Source organism: Lactuca serriola, chromosome 8 (assembly GCF_051521515.1).
Source record: "Lactuca serriola cultivar US96UC23 chromosome 8, Lser_US96UC23_V15, whole genome shotgun sequence".
NCBI lineage: Eukaryota > Viridiplantae > Streptophyta > Magnoliopsida > Asterales > Asteraceae > Lactuca > Lactuca serriola.
Genome location: NC_136415.1, coordinates 181,700,095 through 181,705,860, shown reverse-complemented (window position 1 = coordinate 181,705,860; position 5,766 = coordinate 181,700,095).

Genomic DNA, 5,766 nt, shown 5'->3' with positions numbered 1-5,766 from the left:
AAGACTTACATATAGAGCAATTAGATGTCAAGACAATATTTTAGCATGGAAACTTAAAGTGGATATCTTCATATATGGAAGAACCTAAAGCTTTTTGGATGACCGGAAAGAAAAATCTGGTTTGCAAACTAAAGAAAAGCATGTATGGTACTTTCAATTCGAAACATTTGTGCATATGAATGGGTATTCGATATGTGAGACGAAATCATTGTTTCTATATGAAGAAGTTCAAGTAATCATATATAATCCTGTTGTTATATTATTATGATATAATGGTCGTTGTATCAGACATGAAAGATATCAACATATTAAAGAGGTAAAGTTATTTGAGATGAAGGACTTTAGAGCATCAAGGTAGACACTTTGAATGTGAATATTTAAAGGTATATCATGAAGTACACTAAATTTTTTCCAAGAAAATCTTAGAGGAATAGACAACTGCAAAAATCTAGACTTACACAATTCAGTAGTCTGCTGACTCTATCAAAGAAACAATAACCAAAACCAGATGAAGACATGAATGAATTAACTAAAGATTTGTATGTATCAATAGTCGATAATTATATGTATGATAGGGTATGCACAAGACCATATATTCCATGTGTAGTAGGAGTTGTGAGCAGATTATGTCAACTATGTGGAAGAAGTACCGGGAAGAAGAAATGGTTGTTGTGACATTTAAAAGACACTTTTAAGGTTGCCTTGTGTTTAAAAAAGAAATGTGTTATCTTGGAAGGATTCAAAACTACACATTTGTATGGTTGTTAAGATTCGGGGAAAATGTCACATGTTGTATGTTCATGGTTCACGGAACGACAATTGGTCGGAGTACTAGGAAGGAGTCAAGTGGTTGTTGTGACACTTAAAAGACACTTTTGAGGTTGCATTGTTTTTAAAAAAGAAATGGGTTATCTTTGAAGGATTCAAAGATACACACTTGTGTGGTTGTTAAGATTCAGGGAAAATGTCACATGTTGCATCTTCATGGTTCGTGGAATGATAATTAGTCGAATGTTCTAAGGTTCGGAAGTATGTTACTCTTTCAACCACATAAGAAGAATACATGGCTATTGCAAAAGCTGGAAAAGGGCTTATTTGGTTAAACAACTTCGTATGTACTTAAAAAACTTTCTATATTTTTGACATAAAACATGAAGTCCATGTCATTCATTATGACAACCGAATTATAGTTCATATCACATAAAATTTGGTGTTTCACTTTGGATAAAAAAACATTTAGATGAGATACCACTCTTATCATATGCATGATAAGCCTTAAGGAAGACCCTTGACATGAGGAATATAACATACACATTTAATAAGGTGATGACAAGAAGTAAAATTGAAGCTTTGCATAAATCCTACTAGTTTTCTAGATAAGTTATTACAAGGTAACAAACTAGAAAGAGGTATGTCTGAGATGAACTTGTTTTGGAAGGTAATTGGTTTGTTGTTAAAGATATTAACATTACGTGATTTTTTGCTTTAGAGTTATCGTAGGTTAGATATGCAAATGCTTATGTGGATGATTCATCATATGTGCTAATTTTAAAATGTCTCATGTGATATGTTATTGTTAAACATGAATGATGAGTTTCAAAAACATTAAAGGCTAACAAAGTTGCACAAAAGTATGACAATATTTAGCTTGACTGGTGATTGAAGGAGTAAAGAAATACCAAAGATATGAGTTGTAATGTCCTAATTTTTTTACAATAAATTTTTCATTGAATATTAAAAGCATTTGATCTAATTCCATTCTCAAAGGTAGAGTAAAACCATTTGTTTCAAAATACAATCAAAGTCTCAAGGTAGTAAATACAAATGCAAAAGTTTCAAAACATATTCAAGGATGACATGAAATCATGTTGTGCCCTCCCTTTTTGTACCAAAACAACCTACAACATTTGAAATTAATACCATAAACACAAAGTTTAATCAGTTCCCCAAAATACCACATAAATCACAAAGCAATGGACCCATCCCTAGGGTCTAACCTAATGGGTCCAACCCTAAATAATAAAGTAACTAAATAATGGGCCCATCCCTACATAATGGGCTCATCCTTGAATAATAGGCTCATCCCTACATAATGTGACCAACCCGACGAGTCTAACTAAACAAAGTATATAAGCAACAAGTAACACACATACATTGACACCTAGTGTCCCATATAATATAATGAGAAAACTTACCTGAAACAAGGAGCTGAATCCCACTACTCGAAGTCCGACATAATTAGCTACATGCATCGCCTAAACAAATCATAGAATAAACCTTAGTTTATAGCTCAAAACCTCCAATTTTGACCAAAAGTCAAAATGGTCAAAAGTCAACGCCCATTGCCTTGTAGCCAACTGCTAAACCATTCCACGGTCACTAAACACCAAAAGAGTCGTGACTAGCATCGTGGTTTCCTAACCACCGCACCACGGTTAACGTCAAAACAAATTAATATATTAAGCTCTTAACCCTTAATGTCCAGAGCTCAAAAGCTCATATTTGATGCTTCTAAGGGACTTAATGGATAAATTTCCTGGCTTTATCCATTACTTAAATGACGAGCCTCCGACATAACACCATATCACCTGCTTCGTGGTCTCTCCAATAACTTATTTAAGATGTGTTCTATCTAAGTTGGTACTAAAAACTACTAATCAAATCTAGTAAATTCTCTTTTACCAAATTAATTAACCAAAGTAAGCTCTTAAGTTAATTCTAACTTTTTAGTAACTTAATTAAATAAGCTCTTAATTAAATCAGAATAAAACCATTATGATCTGTGTAGAATTCCCAATAATATTCAATATGTCCCACAAGCTCGAAAGCGTAAAAATATGTGATTTTTGATTCATAACAAAAGCACATCCTAACGTGGAACCAATCTGTTACTTATTACTTATTATTAATTGAATAAAATAATTATGGATTTTTGTAGTTGGTTAATTAGAATGATTTAATCCTAAATTAGCTGATCAATCTAAAAAGAATTAAAACTCAAACCTTTATGAAGCACAAAACTAAAACCACTAGATAAAAACACAAATTAAAAACCAATTCTTAGATTAACAAAATAAGAGGTACAAGTCCTACCATACCACATGGTATCAACAAAATTCTCATAAGAATTAGGCAGTGAACATAAGAGGATAAATGCTTGATCTTCATCTTCAATCATTACATTCACACCTTGTATGTCCAAGATGATCCTATTGAATCTTTCTAGATGATCATTCACTTGGGTGATTTCTGACATCCTAAGAGTATATAAACGTTGCTTCTGGTATAGCCTGTTCGCCGAAGAATTGTTCTGATACTTGTGACATAATTTCTCCCAAAGCCCATCAACGCTCGTTTGATCCGCAACCTCTCTCAGTACTTTGTTTGTCAAACTCAACAGAATAGCACAATGTGTTGTTTCCAGAATATCCATCTTCCTTTCAGCCATCATTTCCTTTGGTAGTTTTGCTTCTCCTTCCAGTGCCGCTGCACATCCTTGTTGAACCAGAAGAGCCATCATCTTCACCTTCCATAAAGTGAAATCATTCGAAGCATCGAAGTTCTCCAAATTGAACTTGTGAGATGCCATTTTCAATCAACAGAACACCAACTACAGCTCTAATACCACTTGTTAGGGAAAACATGCGATACTTGTCAAGACTTAGAAAAAATCTAATGCCACTTGCCAAGTTCTGATGACCCTTGTTAGGAAGTAATGCGGATAACAAGCAAACCTATAAGCACACAAAGACACAATATTTATGTCGTTCGGTCAAGGTGACCTATGTCCACGGGCAGGAGGGTAGTATTCTTTATTTCAGAGTTCTCAAATAGAGGTTACAAGTAAAATTCACCAGAGATTCGCCCTACTCACTAAGGATACAAGATACAAGACACAAGACACCTAAAATGACTCTACATGCATCCCTATTTATACTTGATCGATCAGACCTAAAACCCTAATGGCCCAATCCTATTAGCCCATGGGCCCATGAATGGTGAAGAACAATCATATTCCGCCATGGAATATCTTTTGGAACATTCTTCCATGTCATAAAACCCATGAGCATCAGCAACACACATGGTGGAGCACCTTGTGCTATAGTGGAGCATCATGATGTACAAGTGGCATATTATGACCACTAATGGCCCAACATCCATCATGGTGACAGAACATGGAGTAATCCTTGAGCAATACCAACCTCTGAGCATCCTTGAACAATATTGAGCATAATAGAGGACTTCATAGCATACTTGGCTCATTAAGGACCAAAATGGTCCAACTTAAACCACGGCGGTGCAACAAGTGTATGGATGACGCGATAGGCTTCAAGTGTGGCGTAAGAACTTCAAGATTGGAGCAAAAACACCACCTTGGTGCAATAGGAACATACATTGCACAACAAGGCTATGCTTGGCGCAATATCATACTCCATGGCTCAACAACAGTACCCCATGGCGCAAGAGGGATCCTCATAGCGCAAGAGGAACCCCTCATGGCGCAAGAGGGAACATAATTGCATAATAAGGAATTCCCTTGGTGTGATCTAAGGACATTTTGGTGCTTTTGGGTGGTTTGTGAAGCTTGAAAGGAAGGAAGAAGCTTGGGAATTCGAGTTGGGGCTTGTAGATCTAGAGATCTTATTCCATCTTTAACTCAAACAAGGTAAATGCCCCCTGTTTTGGTCTTCCATTTGGTTGTTCATCTTTAGGGCTTAGATTTTGGGTGCATTTAGGGTTTCCCAAGCCATTTTCGGATTTGTGAAGTGATTCAATGGGTTCTACTTTCAGATCTGAGTTATTAGAGGGGTCTCATGGCATAAAGGTGCCAACTTTATGGCCATGAGAGCCCCATGCACATTGTAGAGCACCTTTTATGGATTTTTGAGCTAAAAACCCCATGCATGTGCACCAAGTTTGGAACTTTACGTATAAAATGGACATTAGGAGGCCAGATCTATGGTTTTGATGTGTTAAGACCCATTTAAATCGGCTGTATATTAAGGGTCAAGCAGGGACTCGACGAGTTGTTCTTGGAACTCGGCGAGTCGGTGTGTATTAATCACCAAATCTTTTATGGGAATGGACTAATTGTGTTGAAAAGAAGTCTCGTAGATGCTTAGACACGTAATGGAACCTAAGAATCATGGGACTTGGCGAGTGTATGAATAGACTCGGCGAGTCCAAAGCAATCTCCCAACCGTTGAAGATGGACTCGACGATTTGTTCATACAACTCGGCGAGTCATAGATTGGACACGTTTTTATGAGGGAGATAAACTCGTCGAGTTGAAGGAATCACTCGGCGAGTCGGATGAAGATGGTCCCAATGTTTTGAATGAAGGAGAACTTGACGAGTTCTTACTAGACTCGACGAATGGAGTCGAGGTTGGATCGAGTTAGTGCAGCATGGACTCGACGAGTTGGTAGACCAACTCGGTGAGTCCGGTCAACTAGGTGTTGACTTTGACTGGTTATGGTTTTGCCCCGGGCTAGGGTCATATGTTCTGTTTAATGACTTGAGGATTGCCATATAGGGATTGAGGAGTCGAGGAAAGTCAGTCTTCGCGTAGAGGACGACTCAGACACTACACAACATCGAGGTGAGTTACCTTCCAGTAGGGGTGGATCTAAGGCCACAATGCCGACCACAAGGGTATTTAGTAGATAATTGTCTTTGTGATAATTATCTTGGTTTGGTTATGTGATTTGGTCATGAGATATGTCTGCGTGATATGATATCTGTGTCAGTGGTAGTAACAGGGAA